The sequence below is a fragment of the Esox lucius genome, chromosome 7 (genome assembly GCF_011004845.1).
Source record: "Esox lucius isolate fEsoLuc1 chromosome 7, fEsoLuc1.pri, whole genome shotgun sequence".
NCBI lineage: Eukaryota > Metazoa > Chordata > Actinopteri > Esociformes > Esocidae > Esox > Esox lucius.
Genome location: NC_047575.1, coordinates 2,440,853 through 2,453,875, shown reverse-complemented (window position 1 = coordinate 2,453,875; position 13,023 = coordinate 2,440,853). Strand labels below are relative to the sequence as shown.

Below are 13,023 nucleotides of genomic sequence, written 5' to 3'. Positions count from 1 at the left end.
AGACGTCATTAGCAAGAATACATTTTAGTAATTACGTAGACACTCTTACCCGTGTCGTCTTAGTACCTGGTGACAGTTTTGGCAGCGTTTATCTGTAGTATTTCGTTGAGCTATGCTCCACATTTACACCTCTGTTGCCTTTTATACAAGGGATTTAGGATGGTAATGATGGGGCACCTGAGAGCACTTTGAGGGCTTTCGGGGAAACATAACCACAGCACTGCGGCAAAACATGGGTGTTGGCTGGGTGTGGGTGAGTGTACAGCGGGTGAGGGTACAGTGGGCCGCGGTTTGCATGGAGGGGCACAAGGGTGGCAGAGGGTGGCACAGGGCCGGAACAGGGGTTGCAGGGATGCTAGACTTGAGGGCGAGGAGGACAGGGAGTGTGAGTGGATGAGCGTGAGTGGATGAGTAAAAAGCGGACTTTCACCGACTCAAATTCTGGGGGCAGTGGGGGGATCGAGAGGCCAGCGTCACACTATAACAGGCAACGGCCCACTTCGGCAGAGTCTTGAATACCAATAAAATTATCTGAGCCAGATTGGGTTAACTTGTCCACTCTGGCACAAAACACCTGGGATCGAGCTCGCAATGAGATGTATGTCTATCCATCGCCGTTACCTCACGGCGAGTCAGGGTGGCGTGGTCGACAGAGTGGCGCCAGCAGCCCCCAAAAAAGACAGTAGCGACAAGCCAAGCGTGGACGTTTCCTAATCGGCACCCCATCCCATTTCTAGTGCCCTTCATTTGACCCGGGCTCATTGGGGCACTGGCCATGATAGAGTGCCGTTTAGGGCACAGACACAAAAGGGGGAGGGCGGCACTGGCAGAACAATAGAACTGAGCTGCCAGGCTGCCAGAGAGAGAGACAGAGCAGAGCTGCAACCGTTCCGCAGTGATAAGGGGGGGGGTAGACAGACACGCCTGCGCCCTCCCTCACTCCTTCACTCTGTGGTGGCGTACGCTGTAGCTAGTGAACTGTCGACTGGCATGAGAAACGGACTGGCAGGAAAAGAGACCGGCGCTTTGCATTCGTCTCTATATCAGAGAGAGAGCAAACCAGTCGTAGCCGCTTTCAGCCTGGCACTATATAAAACGCCATGTTAGTTATGTTGGCGGATGACAGAGTACCAACTTGAGCTAGATTCACAGTTCCACAGAGGAGCCTGGCTTATTTCACTAACCAACCACTGGGGGGGGGGGGGGGGGGGGGGCATTTCAGGTCCCCTCACGCTGACAGAAATACACAAAGCTCAGACAAACCTGGGGGCGGGGAGCCACGCAGTCAACCCTGGAGTTAACAATCTGTTATAAATGCTAGAGACACATTTGTAGTAAAAAATAAAAACACGGCGGAAAGGAGGAAAATGTTCTTTATTGTAACTGTTACAAGATGACCGGGTGAATTTCCTGAGCGTTTAAACAATACATTTCACCGCTGACATGAAGCTTCGCGATGCCCACCGAACCATATAGAGTCATGTGGAATGTTTGTAAGGAAACGCGCCACACAAACACATTCCAACCCAGAGGGAGAACACCGCTCATGGACACAAGTTGATCAGCACAGACTGGGCTCTGGCTACTATGGGAAGGCGGCCATTTTACAACTACAACGCGGCAAAGATCTTTCACAGACACCGGCCCGGGGGTGGGGTGGGGGGGGTGCGCTAACCCTATGCAGACACAGCCATGAGTGCGTGCATACCCTTAAGGACAAGCCATTCAAGGTCAGAGCTGGCCACCTCCTCTCAGGGTGTCAAAGCTAAACCGGGTTGCATACTGACATTCAGAAGTCACTGGCAACACGTGTACAAGTCACAGTACATATATTGTACTGTGCCAAGCGTCAGACGATTATTATCGCAATCAGCGATACGGGATCGTAATCAGGCACTTAGGAGGGAAGGCGAATGGCTGCCGGCCGACTGATCTGCTATCAGTCAGTTCCTGTATTCTCCGCCTTTTTCTGTCTCCCCGTGGATGTCTATTTCTTTGGCAATCTTTCTCGTTTTTCTCGCTACTTTTCTTTCTTGCAGACTGTCTTTCTAGCTGTTTCTCTTCATATTGTTCTGTCTCTCATGTTTTTCTGTCTTTCATTCTTTCTTGGTCTCTCTCCCTCTCTCCTCCTTTCTACCTCTCTTGCATCCTCTCTGTTCATCTGTCTCTTTCTCTCGCCCTCAATGTGCCGGTCTGGCACTGTTACCCACTGCCGCTGCATAGAGCAGACAGACAGACCGACCTGCTTTTGCCTGTGTAAAGTGGTGCAGGGAAACACTGTCGAACTCACAGGACACCACATGCCACCAGAGTTTACCATCTCTCTCTCTCTCTCACACACACACACACAAACACAGACAATCTAACTCATCTATCGAAAGGGGAATATCAAAATGGATTTCCCATTAAAAAAAAATAATTACTACCCTTGCCTATAACCCCAAAAACCTAACCCCCTAAACCTATCCCCTAACCCCCTAAACCTAGCCCCTCATGCCTAACCCTCATTCTAACCCCATTTATTTTAAAGTAATCATAACACTTAAAATGTGGACATGGTTTTTTAATTAATTTACATGATTTAATCACATTTTAAGGACGTTTTTATCCCTATCGATACCGTCAAACAATGGTTCACACACACACAAACAAACACACACACAAGCACATATAAACAAGACAACATTATATATGCATTCACACAGGCATTTAAGTGCTTACAGACTTCATTAGCAAACATTCAGTGTTCTCAGACACACACACACACAAACATAGAAACAAGCATCCAAACAAACTTAGTAATTCTGACAGATGGCATGAGAACACTATCTATCGCCTACAAGACATACATTACACAAACCTTGCTCCTCCCAACAGAAAAAAGCTGATGCATAACCACAGATATCGGCCTACGATCCCACAGAAAGACACTCGGACTGACGTAGGGCAGACCACTGTGACAAGAGCCTGGGTCACACACAGAAAATTCTGCCTCACGCAATACAGAGGAAACGCTATGGTAATCGGTTATTGCTGAAGGCTACCATCTTACTGCAGCACGACAACATGCGCATGCGCACATGCTTACAGACAAATTGACACGGGCACCCTGTCACACACACACACATAGAAAGGCTCACATGCACGCACGCAGCTCCTAACGCAACAACAATATCTTGAGAGAAACAAACTGTTGAACTCCTGAATATCACTGATTTGAGGCACAATTCCACACAGGCTAGAACACACTGATTTTATTCATATCAGGTTGAGCGCCCCTCATACACGATGTGATATGATCATCACTGTTACTACAGTACGACAGAAAACTGTCTCTAAACTTTTACTTACTCGCTTACTTCTTCAAAAGCTCACACTTGAACACACATTTGCCCAAAGGTTTTCTAGTCTTTGTGAGATGTATTTGAGCATGCCCGATCACAAACTTATTTTAGGGGCAAAGGTTCCAAATTAAGAATGTCATTAATAGGTGTAGTAAATAAACACCTTTTGTTAAGAATTGTTGCTGAAACTAATTAGCTGCAATTCTGCACATTAAAATTAGGCAGTGGGACATTTTAAAATAAGGTAATTCTCTACAGTTATAAACCTTCTGCCATGTCTGATGCTTGGCTAAATGATTGCATAGGGTCTGATTCTGAATATAAAACATGTTGGAACAGTGGCCCATAGTAACACGATTCTGGTTCCACATCTGGAATGCAGTCCTTGAGTTGGGTTCAGGGACCCTATTCTCATAGTAACAGCATGTTACTATACTTGGGAGTTTGTGTAATATGGCCAAAATACTCTGTGTTGCTTCATGCTTAAGAAAAGCCTTTAGCTGCAATATTTTGGCAATATACCACAACCCCTTGTGGCTATAATAAACTGGTTACCAATGCAATAAAAATAGTTTAAAAAAATTGTCATACCCATGGTATACTATCTCATATACCACAACCGTCAGCCAATCAGAATTCAGGGTTCCAACCACCCATGCAAAAGAAAAGTATGCTGTATAAAGCCAAGGCCACATAAAAGGGGCATCTCACAGAGACACACAAACAGAAGCACAATGATGGGAGTTTGAGCTCGACGAAGCTTTCCATGAGGTCAGGCACATGTGTACCGAGCTTTCAGTACCACGCTCTCATCAGTACTTTGTGCTGCTCTCAAAACCGAGGTCACAGGCCCATCAAATTTCTCAATTAACTGAGGGGGGTGTGAAAACAAGTGGATGAGCGACCATCAATGCGCCCTAATGAGTTTCATCCCTGGTTTTCATGGGCTACATGTAGGCAATGTATGTCAGCATGGGTAACCCCATCTATAGCAGATCTTCTGTGTAGCTCCCTCCATCACATCATCCCTCCATCTTGGCATCTACCTATCCATCATTTCATTCTACAATTCTCCATCCCGATCCTTCCCCCATCTGTACATCTGTATATCCGCCCATCTATATATCCCCCTGGAGACAGCTGAGCTAGAGAATTGTAACAATCTGAATGTTTTAATTCCATTGCATTTTGTATTTTTATTTTCACTGTAAAGCACATTGAATTGCTTCTATGTATGAATTGTGTTATATAAATAAACTTGCTTGCTTTACCTCATCCCGCTACCATCCACCCTTCTAGCCCTCATCCCAACATCCATCCATTCTCTATCACAATATTCTCTACCCCTCCAGTCTGTTTTCATGTCTTCTATCCTTCCATCATTCATTGCACCACGCCAACAGTCTCTATCCCAGTCAGTCCTATGTTTCTCAGGCCAAAAACCGCTTTGCTACAGTATCCTACTACCCCCACCCTTAGCCTCTCCTCTGTTTCCTCTCTCCCCTCTCTCTCGTCTCCTTTCTCTCCTCATTTCTTCTCCTCTCTTCCCCGCTTCTCCTCTCTCTGTCCACATCTCTCCTCTACCCAACCTCTCGCTCACTCCTACTCACTCAACATAACCTCAGTGTGAACTAGATCCCTCACTCTCTGCCCCTGCATTTATTTCTGAGTCGGTCCGTTGACGCGAGCATCCACCCCCCGATTGGAGAGAAAAAAAGCCATCTCTCCTCTAAAGATGTGACCGGCCCAAGACGTGTAAGCACCCCTCACAGCTCCCGAGAACCCAACCCGTGCACATCAACGGAAAAAGTCACAAGTTAGGGTCTCAGGGATTGAGAGAGGTACAGATTTGAATGCTGGCGAGACAGACAGGCCTGAAACCCACAGAAAATGGCAGTTTCTCCATCTGTCCCCCCCTAGCTTTGTACTGGAGTACAGTTAGTATCTCACTGCCTCACGGCTGAGAACAAGTGCAATCTCCGGTCATGGCACATACACACCAGATATACACCACACACACCAAACGCACACAAAACCCACCACGCGCCATATACATCGTCCATCATCCCCATCCTGTCCTGCATAAATGTTGACTCCCTATCGTGAAACTGCCCCAATAATCCGCCTCAACAAAATAAACGTGCTGCATACGATTAAACGCAATAAGCAAATTCAATTTTTGGTAGACCACACACGTTGACCACACACACACACTAGATATTGAGCCCACATCACACAACGACATGCCTACACAGACAGTCATACTCTGTAACACAGGGTCTATAAGAAAGCTTAGTTTCCAGAAAGCAATCCCATTACAACCCCAATCTCTGGTCCCCGTCATTCCTATCAGAGATGACGGGAGCCTCCCACGAAACAGCAGTGCCACACACAGAGCACACACATACGTAGAAACACACAATTGCAATGGCAGCCAGACCAGACAGGCAGCGCCAGTCCACCAGCCCCATCAAACCCAGAAAGGATCGGCAGGAACCGGAGCCCAGAAAAAAACCATCTTAGTCTCAGTAAATAAACACAAAAATCCCTCCGCAGGCGGCACCCCTCGCCATGAACATTACCAATTCAATTTGGAGTTGTTAGACAGCCGGACCTATTGTGGCACAGGCAGCATCTCGCAACAGGGGGAGCAGTAAGAAGGGGAGGATCAGGAGAGGAGTAGGAGTAGGTCGACGAGAGGGAGGAAGAAAAGAAAGGAGGAACTTGAACTCACCGCTCTGATTCCAGTCGCAGACTCTGAGCTGTCTCTTAAATCTGAGAGAAGCAGAGAGAGAAAGAGAGAGACATATATGGTTCTTTTTTCCCTACTTGCTTTGGCAATGTAAACAAATGCTTCCCATGCCAATAAAGCCCTTTAAATAAAATTTAATTGAGAGTGATGGGCAGAAAGAGCGAAAGTGGGAGAAGAGAAAAGAGAAAAGGAGAAAGACAAAGGAGAGAAAAAGTAAGAGAAATAAGACAGAAAGTGGAAGGTAATGGTGGTTGGAGGGGGCTCTGTTGTAGCGTTGCGTAGTATCTAGGGGTGATCTTGCGGTGTGGCGTCGCGTAGTATCAGGTTTGTAAGTGCCGTATTGTAGCGCGAGATGGACACTGCTACAATCAGGCTGCTGCTGTCTGGACGTCTGCTGCTCAGACATGCAAGACTACCATGTGCAGACAGAGAGAGAGAGAGAGAGAAAGAGAGAGAGAGAGAAAGAGAGAGAGAGAGGGTCGAAAAGGAGAGCAAGACAGAGACAAGAGAGAGAGAGAGAGGCGAGGGAGAGAGGCATAAGATAAAGGCAAAGAGAGAGAGAAAAAGACGGGCAATTTTTTCTTTTAAAGATGAAGATTGCAAACCTTTGACAGGTGCCAGACCCAAGGGAATATGACAGAAATGGGTGAAGAATGACAGTGGAAGCAACAATAAAATGTGGGGGGAAAAGGATACAAAACCGGAGATTCTGAGCTGGAAACAATAAAAAAATTCATCGGAACAGGAGGCAAATGCCAGCGGAGAAGAGAAAAAGGAGATGAGGCATGAAAATATAAAATGGATCAGAAGATTAATAGGCCTATAGGACTAAGTTCTGACTGTTAAGAAATTGAAAGCTACAAGTGCAAGAATGAACGAAAGAAAAAGACAGGGCCATGACGCCAGCATCACAGACCAGCAGAGAAAAATGTGGAGGTTAAAAAAACTGTCACGTACGTGTAGCCTACCTAACATGCGTATACACACAGGAGCCTCACACACACGCGCACACAGGAACACAGATGCGTGCACTGTAAACCCATTACCCTCTCCCGATATTGCACCGGCGGCACACAGAGAAAACAAGCGGAAGCCTGAGTGTCATCTGATCCATGAGACAGACCGAGAGGCAGACAGACAGAAAGACAGGCCGATACATCGAGGAAAATCAGTGAGAGTCAGACGGCCAGAAAGGAAAGGCAAAGAAATCATCCCAGAGAACGAATAGAATAATAGGAAAGAATGTGTCAACCAACGCCTGTTGCTGTAGGCTAACTGTCCTCTACCCACGCTCCACTCCTCTCCTCCGCTAGTTCGCTCCGCTCCTCTGGGGCATATCATTAACCCATCCTCTGCTCTTTCTCCCTTCCTCCCTTTCAATCTGTCTATTTCTCCCCTTTCTTCAGTCTCCCTTTCTCTTCGTATTACTTTCCTCTCTCTGTCAGCCTGGCAGTCTGCTCAACGAGTCTCCGAAACGGTAATCTACGATGCCCTGCCCTGCATGCTCTCTTTGCCCAATTCCATGCCTGTCTCCCTCCCTGCCACACTCCTCCCTGTCAGGGACAGCATCCAATAGCAGTAGCACCAGAACAAAGCTGGATAGATAAATACATATCATCCATTCATTTCCTCCCACAGCTGAAATCAGTTAGACCCAGAGGCCCGCTACCCACGGAGGGTACGGGAGACAGAGGGAGTGAGAAAAGGAAGGAGAGCGAGAGATGGAGAAACGAGAACGAAGGTAACGAGAAAAAGACAACTGCTTCTCGCCTTACGGTTTCCCCCTTTCGTGCTCTTTTTCCGCTCAAAATCAAATGGAAAAAATCGAAATCCGTTTCTGGTCAGCAAATACGGCACACTCTCCGCTCCCATTTCCTCTCAGCGATGTCCCTCTCTCCCTCACCGAGCAACTGGGTATTAGAGCGCGTGCTTTCAGGCGAGGGAGGGAGCGCAAGAGAGAATAGGGAGAGAGGGCGGGAGCAAGCGAGCAGGCGCGCGAGAGGAAAACGGAGTGAATGAGTTCATACGGAGAGAGAGGGACAGTGAGATAAAGGGAGAAGATATTAACTATGTTATGATGTGTCTGTCTAAATGTCTTATCAACATGAGTTCTGGACCGGTATAATCCTAAATTTAAACAGGAGATGAAAAGAGAAAGGAAATAGTGGCAAAGACAAAGATGTCAGGAAAGAGAGACGAAGGGAGACGGACAAGAAATGCCACGACAGGGAACTGCTGACAGACGACACGCAGCGGACACAAATCAACGACACCTGACTATGTCCTCCCTTAGTCTCCATTCTATAAGTTTTTTATTTTTCTGTATTCGTTTTTATTAATACAAATGAACAATACAATACATTCAGTAATGACATTTTCCGCAGGTCGAATATATTAAAATCAGTCATCATAACTTTTTCTCCATTCTTTCTTTCTCTGAGAACAAGCTATTGTGTCCACACTTCCTTATTAGAGCTAACGTTAATTCATTCCCATGTGCTTTCATACTACAAGCCAAGCCTTCACTAGGTCACCTATAGACATCACATGCTCTGTGTACAAATCATCACATCACATGCAGCTGGTGAGCTAAAGCAGTAGTCTAAACAGTTGGCCTGATGCTCAAACATTGTAATGCAAAAGCCTAGTCCTCTTGCTCCGACCCCCCACTACTGCTTATCACTGTTGCCATGAGTTGCCACTCATTTACCAGTCCCAGTACACAAAACACATACCACCAGCTACTATTAGATGTTCCACTCCAAGGCAAACCCAGCTCATGGACAGCCATTTATAAACTCCCAGAAAGGGTGAGTGGGGCTGTGCAGCAAAATAGAGAGGAAGACACAGGATAGTTACTAATACTAGCATTTTTTTTCTTCTAGCACTAAATTTGCTTATTAACTACTTCACTGAGTGTATAAATTGCCTACTACTGTTTTTTGGTATTCCTACCTAGCTATCTTAATATTGAAGCACTAACTGTAAATTGCTCTGGATAACAGCATCTACTAACTAAATCACTAAAACTTCAAGAAATGTAGGACATGGGCAGATAGAGTTGACCCTCTGCTGTAGACCCTCACACACAGCATTTGACTAATTAGACACAGACACACACATATTCTAACCCACACACACTATAAAAAAGAGAGACAAAGAAAATGAAACCCACAAAGCAAAAAAAAATAACACTGTCTTTTGAGTGACAAGAGGGTGAAGTGATGGTGGTGACAGAGGGAGTCAACAGGTTTACAATACATTCCTTTAGTAACAACCCCCCAGTGCCTTCCCATCTCCCCGTCTAGGAGCTGTTACCCCATCCACACACACACCACCCTACACGTTTCCCCTCAGCTCAGTGATTATACCGACTCCCCCACACATTGCTCGGTGGCCTTGTGAGGGAGAACAAAAGACTCTGGCTTAAAGCCACCATATTTCCTCTTGAGTGCATGTGTTTAAGATGAGCCCTAATGTCAAAAGTAGTGCACTATATAAGTCATGGTTACATTGCTCTCCACTCCACTGCAGCACACACTGCCAGAGTACGAAACTGTGCCGACAGGGGGCGCCCGACGGCTCACTTTGGTTGGCTGCCATCTGCCCCTAGGAATGGGAAGGAGGCTATGTGCTCTATTGAGAGAAGTTGTGAAATTGTACCATTTTGGTTACAAAAATGTATTTGTGTGAGGCTTGGGTAAATAAATTATGACTTTTTTACTTTGGAGTTATTTTAATTAAATTGATGACATGCAGGTTTATTAGACAAACAGTGATGATTCATAGTTGTAATCACGAAGATTGCACTGGGACTTTTGTAAACAATTGATGGTCTAGCTTTGGTCACACTGCTAATTAATTAATTACATTAATTTTAATTTAACTTAAATAGAAGGAAGTAGAATTTAATTCCAATAATTTCAAAGCAACGAGAATGAATTTAAAAAGTATTCTGCAAAAAGTATAAGCCACATAATAGTGCAAAAATTACACAGTATTTAGAATACTAGTTAGATTATAAATAAAAAATATCTAAAACTAAATATTTTAATGGCTGCTGCATGGTATTGTAACCATTTTATAATATAAAAAATGAGTTAAAAGATGTTTAACTGCTTTGGCCAGGGACAGAAACATTCACTGGCCAGGGATTCCCTGTCGTCCCTGATTTAAATGGCTATTATTATGAACTGAAAATGTAATCAGTTACAATATATTTCCTTTTATTCTGCATTCTTTCTGGTGTGGTGAATTAAGGTTCAATATTTTTTTTGAAAGTAATGAACAATTAATATCTACATTTAAACTTGACTACAACCCTTACACAAAGCAATTGAGCGAGGGCAAACATATATCAGATGTGGTGTCAAATCAACATATTGATCAGTATAATCAACTGCTTACAGTACATATTATTGCGTTACAGTATTGACTGTTAATTCACAAGAATGTCATGTTTATAAGAGTAACATTGCAACTCAGGAGAGAACAGAGCTATTGTTAGCGGCCCGTCCCAATCTTGTTGCACACCCTATAAATGACGAGAATATCTACTAGGGGCAGAATAACTTTTTTGATTAGAGGGTAATTTAAAAAAAACTTACATAAAGTATGACACTCCCAATGTAAATGGATCTATTCACTTTCTGTACATATGAATGCAATAAAAAAATGTATTTGGTTTCTAAATAAACTTTATAGAAATTAGGTATTATTATAACATTTCCCGCCTTTGGCATTATGGGGAATAAAAAACGAATATTGCAAATATCCATTAATACTGATTTGATTTAAGTTGACATTAAATATGCCAGGGATTTTTTGTTGAGATCAAGTTCTCTTTTGCAAATAAGCTCTGGAATTATGAAAAGACAGCACATTCTATTTGTATGGACAAAAGAAAGCAAAACAGACATGAAAACTTATTTAAAACAGATATCTATATCTATCTATAAAATACAACAAATATACATAAATGCAAAACCCCCCAAAAATGTTTTGTGTAAAAAGGGTGCCAACCATATGAAATACCTTAGTGCAGGGATGTCCAAACAGTTCCACGGAGGCCATGTGTCTGCAGGTTTTTGGTTTTTCCTATAAATTGGCTCCCAGTTCACACCTAAACAACCAGCTGAGAGTAGAAGCTAACCAATTAGTAACCTAATTAGTTTAATCAAATACAAGGTGAGAGTGAAAACCTGCAGACACACAGCCCTCCGTGGAATAGTTTGGACACCCCTGCCTTAGTGGCACCAATTCCTAGCATGTCCTCTGCATCATTTCACTAAAATGTACCTTTTCAAAAAGTACCTAAAATACGTACTACTACTGACTTGTGTGATTGTTCCACCTAGATTTTTTAAATGTGTTGTGGCAAGGACATGCCCTCTCCTGCATTAACATCAGGCCAACGCCCCAGGGAGAACCACCTGGCCCAAGAACGCAACCCAGCTGCTGCCCTTGAACGCAGCTAGGCTGCCACCCCTTGATGAGGCACACCTGCCCAAATCAGGCCTTTTCAGGGGGATGATAAAAGGGCCCCAGTAAACCAGCTCTGGAAAGCCAAAGAAAAGGAGAAGATTGTGAAGCTGTAAGGGGCATAACATTTTCCCTCTTGAAAAAATTTGGGAACCCATATATTAATATATCCGGCATATATAGACTGCACGTCCATAGTCTGCACAAGTCAAGTTTTTACACTAAGCTAATTATAGTCTAAAATGGAAAAACCTTCCTGCATTTTATACTTAAACCATGCCTCATTACAGAACAAGGTGGTGTGAAAAAGTTGGTGTTTTAGTTCAACAAGAAGGAAAAAAGGTCTTAAACCTATATGATGATAGCAATCAAATGCATCATGATGGTTTTTTAATGTACAGTTTATATTATTCAGTGAGTTGAAGGAGGATGCAGCTCGGATGGAAGTTGGAGATTCTGTGGTCTGTGGTCCTAGGCAACTCTGTTGGTAAGAAAATAGGCCAGCAATCCCAGGGTTGTGGGTTTGGTTCCCACAGATACTAAAAATGTATGCCTGCAATGTACTGTAAGGAGATTTGGATACTAGGTTCTTCTAAAGTAATACAGTAGAACAGTTGTGCTCCAAAGTTTGCATACCTTTGGAGAATTGGTCATATGTACCATTTGTAAAGAAAACATGAGTGAGCAGGCAAAACATGTCTTTTATTTCTTTTGGGATTCACATTCAACTGTAGGTCATAACAGAATGGCACAATCACAAAACAAAACAAGGCAACAAACATAAAAATGAACTGACCCCTATTCAAAACGTTGCATACCCTTAGCTCTTAATACTGTGTATAGCCACCTTTAGCATCAATTACCTTGTTACGCAGGTCTTTTGACAGTTCTTTTCGGCTCCCCATGGCTCAGTATCTAGCCTGCTCAGTTCACCCATGTAAGAGCTAACAAACTCATTGACTATTTATACACAGACATGAATTGCAATTTAAAAAGCCACAGGTGTGGGAAATCACTATCCTTAAATAAAAGACAGTTTTCTTTGCATGATCAGTCATATTTTCTAAATCAATTTTCATTATCACAATAAAGGTCATCATTGAAATGTTTACGGCAATATAGTTAACAATATAGTCTGTAAAAAATAACAGACAAAAACAATATTGGAACAGGCATTAAACATAAAATGTACAGACTAGATTGCCTACTATATTGTCTTATATATTTGAATAATGGCTTTTATTATGAAAAAGAAAATCTGAGTTAGCGCTGATAGCATAATATCCTGCTGCTATAAGAACGGTAATGAAAACTCTTATGGCCATCACTAAGCACAACTGTATATAGAAGATACAGTTACTGGTGGTAATGTATGTTTTCTCTGGCTTGTTTTGATCCCAGTAGAAACTGTCTTTAATAGAGCAATATTTATCTATTAATTTTGGC

At 43.5% G+C, this 13,023-nt stretch overlaps 1 long non-coding RNA gene across 1 annotated transcript in view; it reads right to left on the bottom strand.

Moving 5' to 3' along the window:
* Positions 1 to 5,939: 5,939 nt before the first annotated feature.
* LOC105031119 overlaps positions 5,940 to 13,023 on the bottom strand; it is a 98,320-nt gene continuing 91,236 nt past the window's right edge. The window contains exon 4 of the long non-coding RNA XR_829670.3: positions 5,940 to 6,119. This is a non-coding gene — a long non-coding RNA (uncharacterized LOC105031119). The remainder of the gene's footprint in view (positions 6,120 to 13,023) is intronic.